Below are 13,409 nucleotides of genomic sequence, written 5' to 3'. Positions count from 1 at the left end.
GAGCGCTAAATAAGAACCTCCACCTTATAAAATAATTTTATTAAAACATAATGTAATCGATGTCAGACAGTATTGATGGTACATTTATGATACACGAATTACAGATGAGTCGGGGCCCAACGCGTTTCGTCGCTGTACGACTTCCTCAGGGGTAATGGACTCTAAGAGAGCCCTTTAGGTATTTATCTTCATTTCTAATCAATAGTGTTTGGTGGTATGAATAATGATATATACATACCGATTTTTCTGAGTTTTAGAAGATGTGTGTAGAGTTTTTAAAAAAACTTTTGTTTGACGCTGTGATGACGTCTAAAAAATTAAAACATATATATATATATATATATATATATATATATAAATAATTAATGAATGAGGAGTGAGCATGTAATAGGAGAATATAAGTAAGTGGAGTAATGGCACTTTTGGCCTCTTTGAGGGCACGTAGCCTTTGATGCCGGAAAGTGAGATCCTGCAGAAAAGGCTGGATTCGCTGTCCGAGATTGCAATAGATACCTAAATGATAGTGTGCCTTATTAGTCCTGGGGTGTCTGCTTAAGTGGTACTTTTAATTTATTAATTAAGAGTATACACAGTTTATGGATCTTGACTTATTCATTCAATAATAGTGCTTAAATACAATTTGTTTGTTGTAAGCTTAGTCTAATGGCCGTGTAAACTGTATACATATTATTTTCCTGTGTAACATTACTTTACTTGGACTGATAATGCATGGTGAACATCTCCAGTGGCTATAACTTTGCCTTTTAGATTTAGTTATATACAGAGTAACATGGTATTTAAAAGCAAAAATTTCAAGATTTTAAAATGTAGGTTTTTGGCTGTTTTGAAGCCGGTGGTAGTAACCGTTAAAAGATCCCATTGGTCCCATTTGCATATACATTTGAAATGAACATCCCAACGTAGGTATGGAGCACATTTGAGGGTCTTAATACGGTCATTAAACATGTAATATCATTCATTTAAAATTAACATCCAAACATGGGTATGAAAAACTACTCAGATGGAGCATAATTAAGTGTCTTAGTACGATCATTAAGCATGTAAAGTATATCAATTAGAATTTGGTCTTACCGGAGGTGTACCACTAGATCCTTTCTCGTGTCTGACTGCAGACTACTGAATCGTCTTTGCCTCATATATAAGGCTACAGGCGTGTGACATCACTTCCGGTTTATTGTATCGTGATTAGTGTTTAAAACTTGTCTTTCTGGGGATTATTGCTGACTTTAGTGGCGTCAGTTCACCTGTCTTTTCTAACAGTTACATGTCATGATTAATTTGGGGTGCTTGGATGGAGCCTATCGCTCCGTAGTTGGTCTGCGTTCCATATGCGTTCCACTGCGGACGCGGCGGTCATTTCCTCCTTCCGGGAGAGGTACTTTCTGCTGTTATTATAGGGGATTATTCCTAGAGTGCTGGGCGGTGTTGGCCACATGTTTACCTTTTGTTTACCGGGTGAATGTGCTGCTATAATAGCATCGTATTCCCCTCGGATCGACGGCACAATTATGTTTATCATAGGGGCTTAGTGGAAGCTGAATTAGTGATGTATATTAATTCCAAGTACTTAGGTTAGCAATAATTATGTACTATAGTTTAACTTGCTCCCCTGAATAGCTTGTCATTTACAATCATGATACATTACAATGAAACAATATTACAGTGTGGGTATTCCCCGCTCTGACATTTGTTGCAAAATAGATTGCTATATTTGCCTTTTTCTCATAGATACAATCCACTTTCTAAGGCAGTCTCAACCTCTTATACCTTATAGTGGGCTATGTTTTTTTCTTGTTTGTAGACCTATTCTGATCTTAATTTGGTTTAACGGGAGGCAACTCTCTGAAATTGTGGGGTTTGAATTCATAAATTTAAATCTTAAATCGGCTAGTCCATTTTCAACATATAAATACAAAAACGGACAAATACATATTCTTTTATAATTCAGACAAACATTCTTAAATTACACATTGAATAGACTAATTTGATTCCATGGGTGAGATTTAATAGGATGAGAGATTCAGAAAGTGAGAGATTTGGTAAGAAATCTCCAGTTTTTTTTAAAGCGGCAATCATTTACACTTCAAAATCAAACTGGCTTTGCAGTGTAAATGATTGCCGCTTTTAAAAAACTGGAGATTTCTCACCAAATCTCTCACTTTCTGAATCTCTCATCCTATTAAATCTTACCCCATATGTCTTCATATACACAGCAACGGACAGATGCACATTTTTCAAATTAAAGACATTTTGCATGTTATGCGGTGAATGGTCATAAATTAGACCATGGTGACTCCTTAGTTAAGGGTAATAGTGCCAGAGTAGGGCCTCAGTGACGACTTGGTGCATGTGACATAGGTCATAGTTCGTTGGTGGTAGAGTTTGCTACACATGTGAATAGCTTAAGAGGGTATATTACCGTGATTTTCTTAAAGTGCTTGCTCTTATATAAAAGCTAATAAACATTGATTGTGATAGTGAATCATACAGAATAATAAAGTTGACAGATCGTGACTTGAAAATAACAGTACAGACCCAGTACTCAGTGATATCTGTTGGTGATGACAGTTGTGTGCTAGTTTGGGGAATGGTGCATCGTTAATTTCGCCCTTGGGTATATATATTTAAGAGGAACCATTTATTGTGTGTGTTCCCTATATATAATGGGTCCGCTGCCTAGTAGGAATTACCAATAATAAAGGAATTAATTCCAAAAAATTAATTAATTGCAAACGTCTATATTTGCATTTTTTGGTCTTATTGGGAGTTTGATAAAACTATTCGTAGATTCTAACTAAAAGCGATTTTTTTGGATTAGGATTGATTTTTGTTTCCAAGGTTTGATTGTTTTTTGTTTTTTTTCTTGAGGAAACTGGTTCCCCATTTTTATTCAGACTTAGACTGCAGTTTAGTTATTTTTTTCCTAAAAAAGAAACTATGTCCAGATTTTCATTCAGTCCTTCTGGTTGTAAAGCATTGAGGGAGTATATCCAAAAGGTCTCTTTGCGTGACAAATCTTCGTCTCTGTTACCTCCCCTTGGGTTGATGGTTATATGCTCTAGTACAGTGAATGAGAAGTTTTCTTTATTGACTGTGGATTCATGTTTTTCATTGAAATGTCGAGGGAGACTGTGCGATGTTAGTTTATGCTTGATATTTCTGATGTGCTCTTGTATCCTTAGTTTTAATTGTCTTTTTGTTTTGCCGATATAAATCATACCACAGCCGCATGTAATTCTGTACACTACGTAGGTGGATTTGCAGGTACAAGAAACGTTCAAAGAATATGACTTCTGTTGTATCTTTGTTTTAAATGTTTGTCTGTCCATATGTTTACAGCAGATACAATGACCACAGGGGGTGCATCTGATGTTATTCCCAAGGAATGTGGTTTGTTGAGCAGGGGGTTCAAGTTTGGTTTTGATAGTACTGGGAGCTATTAGACTTTTGAGGTTTTTCGCCCGTCTAAACACAAGGTTGGGTTTTGATAGAAGTAGCGGGCCCAGAATGGTATCCTTCTTCAAAATGTCCCAATGTTTGTTAAGAACTCTCCTAATAAGATGACTTTCTTTATTATATTGTGTGATAAATGGTCTTTGATATTGTTTCTGAGTTTTTATGGTGTCTTTTGGCCTGGTTGTAAGAAGTTCTTCTCTTGGTTTTAAACTTGCTTTAGATTTGGCCTCTTCTATTTTTGCTGCATCATACCCTCTTTCCACAAATCTGCCTGCAAGCATGGATGCTTGTGTTTGGAAGTCTTCCATGTTGGTGCAATTTCTTTTTAATCTTGTGAACTGGGCATAAGGAACATCATCCTTCCACCTGACGTGGTGGCAGCTGTTGTAGGGTATGAAGCTGTTCGCATCTACCTCTTTGAAATGGGTCTTGGACGATATTGGCTCCCCAGGATTGACCATTAGAACTAAATCCAAGAAATCTATGTTGGTTTGACCTGTTTTATGGGTGAATTTGAGGTTGAACTCATTCTGATCCAAAGACCTTATGAATTCGTCAATTTTCATGGTGTCACCACTCCATATGAATATGAGATCGTCTATGTATCTCATGTAGAACTTAATATGTTGTTGGAAGGGGGAAAGGATCTAGTGGTACACCTCCGGTAAGACCAAATTCTAATTGATATACTTTACATGCTTAATGATCGTACTAAGACACTTTGGGCCTTATTTTGGTTCATTCTTTCTGACAAAATCCTTCTTAGATGGGCAAAACCATGTGCACTGCAGGTGGGTCAGATGTAACATGTGCAGAGAGAATTAGATTTGGGTGGGGTTTTACTTCAAAGTGAGATCTATATTGCAGTGTAAAAATAAAGCAGCCAGTATTTTCCCTCCACAGAAACAAAATTACTCACCCAAATCTAATTCTCTCTGCACATGTTACATCTGCCCCCCGCAGTGCACATGGTTTTGCCCATCTAAGAAGGATTTTGTCAGAAAGAATGAACCAAAATAAGGCACTTAATTATGCTCCATCTGAGTAGTTTTTCATACCCATGTTTGGATGTTTATTTTAAAAGAATGCTATTACATGTTTAATGACCGTATTAAGACCCTCAAATGTGCTCCATCTGAGCAGTTTTCCATACCTACGTTGGGATGTTCATTTCAAATGTATATGCAAATGGAACCAATGGGATCTTTTAACGGTTACTACCACCGGCTTCAAAACAGCCAAAAACCTACGTTTTAAAATCTTGAAATTTTTGCTTTTAAATACCATGTTACTCTGGATATAACTAAATCTAAAAGGCAAAGTTATAGCCACTGGAGATGTTCACAATGCATTATCAGTCCAAGTAAAGTAATGTTACACAGGAAAATAATATGTATACAGTTCACACGGCCATTAGACTAAGCTTACAACAAACAAATTGTATTTAAGCACTATTATTGAATGAATAAGTCAAGATCCATAAACTGTGTATACTCTTAATTAATAAATTAAAAGTACCACTTAAGCAGACACCCCAGGACTAATAAGGCACACTATCATTTAGGTATCTATTGCAATCTCGGACAGCGAATCCAGCCTTTTCTGCAGGATCTCAATTTCCGGCATCAAAGGGTACGTGCCCTCAAAGAGGCCAAAAGTGCCATTACTCCACTTACTTATATTCCCCTATTACATGCTCACTCCTCATTCATTAATTATTTATTTATATATATATATATGTTTTAATTTTTTAGACGTCATCACAGCGTCAAACAAAAGTTTTTTTAAAAACTCTACACACATCTTCTAAAACTCAGAAAAATCGGTATGTATATATCATTATTCATACCACCAAACACTATTGATTAGAAATGAAGATAAATACCTAAAGGGCTGTTTATATTCTCTTAGAGTCCATTACCCCTGAGGAAGTCGTACAGTGACGAAACGCGTTGGGTCCCGACTCATCTGTAATTCGTGTATCATAAATGTACCATCAATACTGTCTGACATCGATTATATTATGTTTTAATAAAATTATTTTACAAGTTGTAAAAATCTGTACCCATTGTTGTATAACACACTAAGGTGGAGGTTCTTATTTAGCGCTCTCTATATACATTTCTTGTGCTCATATCTATTGATGCTGTCCTCCACTAACAGGGAGGTCTTATAGAGTAGCTGCTGACAATAGCGCAAACGAAGGTCTTTTTCCTATATATTATATATATATATATATATATATATATATTTTGGGGAATCCGCACTCACGGCTAGCCCTTGTCAGCGTTCAGGGTGCTCCACTTAAGCAAACATCCGCCGATGTTCCTAATATATCACAGGTGTAGAGCCAGAAATAGATCCACAAGGAGCACTCACCAATAAGACCAATAGTAATTTAATGGTACTTGTTAAAGATACAAAACATCTTACTTTTGTGAGGAGGTCGACGTTTCGGCCACTAGAGGGCCTTTGTCAAGACAATTCACCTGGCACATCCGTACAGCACAAGCACATCAAGTACAATGATCCTGTTCTCAAGGGCTCCCTTATATAGCAGCCTAATGTGGTAATTGTTCACAGCCTAGTGCAGTACCTACTGGTACCTGCAAGGCTCATGTGTCCCTGGTCACATGTTTCAAAAGCCGCCAGCTGATTGGTCCGCCGGCCGGAAATATTATCAATCCAATATGGCCGTGCGTTCCAACGCGGTCCCGGTGCGTTCCAGCACCGTTTACCGCGATTTCTATGTTTTATATGGTATTCTATGGCAATGTACTGGCTTAGTTATAGCTCAAACATGTGGCCACCTTGTGCCTGGGCGTTACAACGCTGAGCGAGCGTGTAAAACGATGTCTCTGTGGCTCTCTATGAGAGCTGTTTAAAATGGCCGTGCGTTCCACTGCGGCTTTATGCGTTCCAGCTATCGTTAATAGCTGCTAGGGATGCTGCTGTACCTGTTAATAAGGGAACTCTGAGCATGGATCTTACAAATTAAGTCTACAAGTTGTCAATATATATTTTCACATATTTTTAGGTATTATAGAGCAGCTTAAATAGTAGAAAGGCTGCTGAAATCATATTTGGCAATTATACAATAAAATACATACAAACATATAGGACAAACATACAAATATATACATATTTACAAAGAGGTATTTTTATGTATTTTTAGTATTTTCTGTTGTTTTTTAATTCTTTTGTATTCTTTTTTTCTGTATACACATTTATTATGCATTAGTTTATGGAGATGATGGAAAAAGATTTTTGGGACCTTATGGGTCCACATGCCCCTTATGCCACCGTCTGTTCACAATATCATACCAACAAAGAAGAAAAAATGAAAAAAATGAAAAAAATGAATGGAAAAAAATTATTTACATGGGACACCAGATAAGAGATCGCCTGTACATCCCTACTGGTTCACAAAAAACAATTTAGTGGATTATTTTCATTTAGGCCACGGGGGGCCACAGTGTCCATGGTGTAAATCCATTGCGCCTCACGTTGTCTTAAAGCCTTGGTTCGATCTCCCCCTCGCGTATATTCAGGTATATGGTCCACTAGCATGCATTTGATAGCAGATACTTGGTGGCCTTGTTCAAGGCAGTGTTGTGCCACTGGTTTATCAGTTTTCCCAGTGTCCAATGCCTGTCGAATGGTATATCTGTGGTTTGCCATTCGATCACGGAATGGTCTAGTTGTCATTCCTGTGTAATATAATCCACAGGGACAGATTAGCACGTAGATCACGTATGCGGTAGTACACGTAAGTCGATATCGAATTTTCAGCCTCTTACCACTATGTGGGTGCGCCACTGTCGTGCCGGTCAGCATTGCATTGCAGGTTGTGCAACCCTTGCACTTCACACAGCCAGGTTTAGTGGAACGTAGCCATTGTGTCCCTTTTGGGCTTGGGCGCGCCGTAGGCCTCATCAGGATCTGCTGAATATTTGGATTCCTGCGATAGGCCATCATGGGTGGTGGATGCCTCTGTAGTCTTAGGGCAGGATCACTTGTTAGAAGTGGCCAGTATTTTTTATATACGGTTTTTGCCGCTTGTGCTGTATGATTAAATGTATTAACTTGTACCATTCTTTGATCTTTGTTGGTTTGTGGTCTTACTGGCGGGGTTTGAAATCTGGCTTTTGCTTTTTTCAGACATCGGTCAATTACACATCGTGAGTATCCTCTTTCGAGGAACCTTCCCTTCATTTCGTCTAGTTGGACCAAAGTTCGTTCTTCATTTGAATTTGTCCTCAGGACCCTTAGGAACTGGGAAATCGGCAGGCTCTCTTTTAAATGGACAGGATGCTGGCTTTGGGCCTGTAACAATGTGTTTCTGTCCGTACTTTTTCTAAACATTGTGTAACCCAATCGATCACCTTCCTTGAAAATTAAGACGTCCAAAAACGTTACTGTTTGTTGGTGGATATTGTGAGTCAGTCGGATAGGCTCTGGCATAGTATTGAGGTCATGGACCATCATCTCAAAAGATGCCTTTGTTCCTGCCCATACTAAAAATATGTCGTCGATAAATCGACTGTAACATAACAGATTTGCCTGTGCTACTGATGTAATATATCTTTTTTCGTAGTTCGCCATATAAAGATTGGCGTATGCTGGCGCCAGGTTCGACCCCATTGCGGTGCCGTTAATTTGCAAATAATAATCGGCCCCGTATAGAAAGTAATTTTTGGTTAATACCAAATCAACCAACGTCATCAGAAATTCTGTAGGTGGATGCTGGTGGTGGCTCTCGATCAGATGTTCCTTAATCGCCCGCATGCCCTCACCATGGGGGATTACTGTGTACAATGATTGTACATCGAGAGTCACCAACCAGGTCTCCATGTCTGGTAATTGGAGTTGTTTTATCTTCTCCAGAAAGTCAGATGTGTCTCTTATATAGCTGGGGGTCTGATGAACTAGCGGTTGTAAAAACCCATCTACGTAGATAGCCAGCGGCTGTAACAGCGATCCCCTGGCCGAAATGATAGGTCGACCAGGGGGGCTGTCCAGCCGCTTATGTATCTTAGGCAACGTGTAAATGATGGGAGTTACAGGATGGTCCACTGTTAAGAAGTCAGCTGTCTTTTTGTCTAGCCATCCGGCTACCATACCGTTTGCAACATATGAGTCAATCAGTGCTTTTAAAGCAGCCGTCGGGTCTGCTGTCAACTTACTATAGGTGTCAATATCTGAAAGTTGGCGTCGAACTTCCTTATCATAATCATGCCAGTCTTGGATGACTATTGCCCCGCCTTTATCGGCGGGGCGTATCACTATATCCGTATTTTTCTTAAGGCCAGATAATGCGATCCTTTGCGCATATGACAGATTCCGATATTCAGGCGCAGGTGTGACCATCTGTGCCATATCGTGCTCTGTCATACGGACAAAGGTACGTATGCTAGAATTGGTTGATTGTGGGTCGAAGGTGCTGGGTTTAAAGTTTTTACTCATTTTACTCCCACTGTCAATGTTGGGGGATTCAGCCGCTGGCTATCTACGTAGATGGGTTTTTACAACCGCTAGTTCATCAGACCCCCAGCTATATAAGAGACACATCTGACTTTCTGGAGAAGATAAAACAACTCCAATTACCAGACATGGAGACCTGGTTGGTGACTCTCGATGTACAATCATTGTACACAGTAATCCCCCATGGTGAGGGCATGCGGGCGATTAAGGAACATCTGATCGAGAGCCACCACCAGCATCCACCTACAGAATTTCTGATGACGTTGGTTGATTTGGTATTAACCAAAAATTACTTTCTATACGGGGCCGATTATTATTTGCAAATTAACGGCACCGCAATGGGGTCGAACCTGGCGCCAGCATACGCCAATCTTTATATGGCGAACTACGAAAAAAGATATATTACATCAGTAGCACAGGCAAATCTGTTATGTTACAGTCGATTTATCGACGACATATTTTTAGTATGGGCAGGAACAAAGGCATCTTTTGAGATGATGGTCCATGACCTCAATACTATGCCAGAGCCTATCCGACTGACTCACAATATCCACCAACAAACAGTAACGTTTTTGGACGTCTTAATTTTCAAGGAAGGTGATCGATTGGGTTACACAATGTTTAGAAAAAGTACGGACAGAAACACATTGTTACAGGCCCAAAGCCAGCATCCTGTCCATTTAAAAGAGAGCCTGCCGATTTCCCAGTTCCTAAGGGTCCTGAGGACAAATTCAAATGAAGAACGAACTTTGGTCCAACTAGACGAAATGAAGGGAAGGTTCCTCGAAAGAGGATACTCACGATGTGTAATTGACCGATGTCTGAAAAAAGCAAAAGCCAGATTTCAAACCCCGCCAGTAAGACCACAAACCAACAAAGATCAAAGAATGGTACAAGTTAATACATTTAATCATACAGCACAAGCGGCAAAAACCGTATATAAAAAATACTGGCCACTTCTAACAAGTGATCCTGCCCTAAGACTACAGAGGCATCCACCACCCATGATGGCCTATCGCAGGAATCCAAATATTCAGCAGATCCTGATGAGGCCTACGGCGCGCCCAAGCCCAAAAGGGACACAATGGCTACGTTCCACTAAACCTGGCTGTGTGAAGTGCAAGGGTTGCACAACCTGCAATGCAATGCTGACCGGCACGACAGTGGCGCACCCACATAGTGGTAAGAGGCTGAAAATTCGATATCGACTTACGTGTACTACCGCATACGTGATCTACGTGCTAATCTGTCCCTGTGGATTATATTACACAGGAATGACAACTAGACCATTCCGTGATCGAATGGCAAACCACAGATATACCATTCGACAGGCATTGGACACTGGGAAAACTGATAAACCAGTGGCACAACACTGCCTTGAACAAGGCCACCAAGTATCTGCTATCAAATGCATGCTAGTGGACCATATACCTGAATATACGCGAGGGGGAGATCGAACCAAGGCTTTAAGACAACGTGAGGCGCAATGGATTTACACCATGGACACTGTGGCCCCCCGTGGCCTAAATGAAAATAATCCACTAAATTGTTTTTTGTGAACCAGTAGGGATGTACAGGCGATCTCTTATCTGGTGTCCCATGTAAATAATTTTTTTCCATTCATTTTTTTCATTTTTTTCATTTTTTCTTCTTTGTTGGTATGATATTGTGAACAGACGGTGGCATAAGGGGCATGTGGACCCATAAGGTCCCAAAAATCTTTTTCCATCATCTCCATAAACTAATGCATAATAAATGTGTATACAGAAAAAAAGAATACAAAAGAATTAAAAAACAACAGAAAATACTAAAAATACATAAAAATACCTCTTTGTAAATATGTATATATTTGTATGTTTGTCCTATATGTTTGTATGTATTTTATTGTATAATTGCCAAATATGATTTCAGCAGCCTTTCTACTATTTAAGCTGCTCTATAATACCTAAAAATATGTGAAAATATATATTGACAACTTGTAGACTTAATTTGTAAGATCCATGCTCAGAGTTCCCTTATTAACAGGTACAGCAGCATCCCTAGCAGCTATTAACGATAGCTGGAACGCATAAAGCCGCAGTGGAACGCACGGCCATTTTAAACAGCTCTCATAGAGAGCCACAGAGACATCGTTTTACACGCTCGCTCAGCGTTGTAACGCCCAGGCACAAGGTGGCCACATGTTTGAGCTATAACTAAGCCAGTACATTGCCATAGAATACCATATAAAACATAGAAATCGCGGTAAACGGTGCTGGAACGCACCGGGACCGCGTTGGAACGCACGGCCATATTGGATTGATAATATTTCCGGCCGGCGGACCAATCAGCTGGCGGCTTTTGAAACATGTGACCAGGGACACATGAGCCTTGCAGGTACCAGTAGGTACTGCACTAGGCTGTGAACAATTACCACATTAGGCTGCTATATAAGGGAGCCCTTGAGAACAGGATCATTGTACTTGATGTGCTTGTGCTGTACGGATGTGCCAGGTGAATTGTCTTGACAAAGGCCCTCTAGTGGCCGAAACGTCGACCTCCTCACAAAAGTAAGATGTTTTGTATCTTTAACAAGTACCATTAAATTACTATTGGTCTTATTGGTGAGTGCTCCTTGTGGATCTATTTCTGGCTCTACACCTGTGATATATTAGGAACATCGGCGGATGTTTGCTTAAGTGGAGCACCCTGAACGCTGACAAGGGCTAGCCGTGAGTGCGGATTCCCCAAAATATATATTTTGACCCAGACATTGTATTTGGTTCATTATAGTCTGCACCCGCACTATTTTGATACGGATGGAAAAACCGACATAAAATTGTGAAACCAATACAGCTTGAGAATTCAAGAAACACTGATCCGGATCTACAGTGGATTGGACCCTTTTTTTTGATTTACAGTTTTTTTGATTTACAGTTTTTCTAAGTTCACATTTGAAAAAATTGTTTTGCATTTTTTTGCTTTTTTGTTTTTCTGAGTTATAGTTATATATGATTGAAAATTTTTCTGATTTTTGTGGCTCATACAAATTTACTAAGAATTTTTGCCGATACTTTGTTCCTGGCCAATTAAGGGGTACTGGATTGTCCGCTTATGTCTCAAGCAGCCGTAATTTGTCTGGATGATGATCTGCTGGCAGCAGCACAAAATGTGTTTATCTCATTAACAGACGATGATGCGGATAAAATTTATTTCGACCAGGTAGATTTCGCAGAATTACCAGCAGAGACATCAACTGATCTGTATCACAGATTACTAAAATTAAGAAGACGAGAGACCGATTTATTATTACACAGTCAATTTTTAAGCGAATATCACCGGTCGAAAAAAATACCGCGTGGGTTCAGGATAGCCAATGTACCAACCTTGGGCAGGAACAATCCAACTTTCTGCTCAAGGTGGTGCGGCGTCCTGAACAAATGTTCTGCCGATTTACTTTTGTTGGTCATTGAAGAGGTGGGCTCCGAACTGGTGAAAGTTCGGGCAGACTTAGATCACTTCAAAAGTACATATCTCAAAAAACTTACTAGTGACAAGACCGAACCTTGGCTAGATAAGATTAAGAGCCAGATTGAGACGTATCAACAAGAGCTGTTACAATTTAAAAGAAAGAAGCTAGAAACAGTCAATACTGATTACAAAACCCATACTGTATACAGGTGGTTGGTTGGTGACAGTGATAGATCACGTGGGAGGAGACCACCACGTTATCGTAGACAGCAAAGTAATTATTCAGGTTTTTCCAATAGATCTTCATCAGAAGGCGAATACACTGATTCTAGTGATAATAGAGGCAAAAGGGGTCCTTTTTTAGACCTACCACCCCGACAGCGAGGTCGGGGAGACAGAGGCGCCACCGTAGCCACCAGAGGCGCGGTGGGTGGAAACAGAAAAGACCGAAAGACACGAGCCCAAACCTGATATTTAATCTATCGTCCTATAAATTGACTGAGGTGGAGGAGTCTGTCCTCTCACGTGGGCTGTCATTCGTCCCAACCATGCATCACAACCAATTTGACTGGGTCGTTGATAACTACCGTCTGGGCAGAAAGCTCAGGTTAAGAGAATTTTTTCCTGAATCCCCCAACATTGACAGTGGGAGTAAAATGAGTAAAAACTTTAAACCCAGCACCTTCGACCCACAATCAACCAATTCTAGCATACGTACCTTTGTCCGTATGACAGAGCACGATATGGCACAGATGGTCACACCTGCGCCTGAATATCGGAATCTGTCATATGCGCAAAGGATCGCATTATCTGGCCTTAAGAAAAATACGGATATAGTGATACGCCCCGCCGATAAAGGCGGGGCAATAGTCATCCAAGACTGGCATGATTATGATAAGGAAGTTCGACGCCAACTTTCAGATATTGACACCTATAGTAAGTTGACAGCAGACCCGACGGCTGCTTTAAAAGCACTCATTGACTCATATGTTGCAAAC

Source organism: Crinia signifera, chromosome 5 (genome assembly GCF_055691185.1).
Source record: "Crinia signifera chromosome 5, ASM5569118v1, whole genome shotgun sequence".
In the NCBI taxonomy this organism is placed as follows: Eukaryota; Metazoa; Chordata; class Amphibia; order Anura; family Myobatrachidae; genus Crinia; species Crinia signifera.
The sequence above is the reverse complement of the archived record's forward strand: the minus strand, read 5'-3'. Positions refer to the sequence as shown.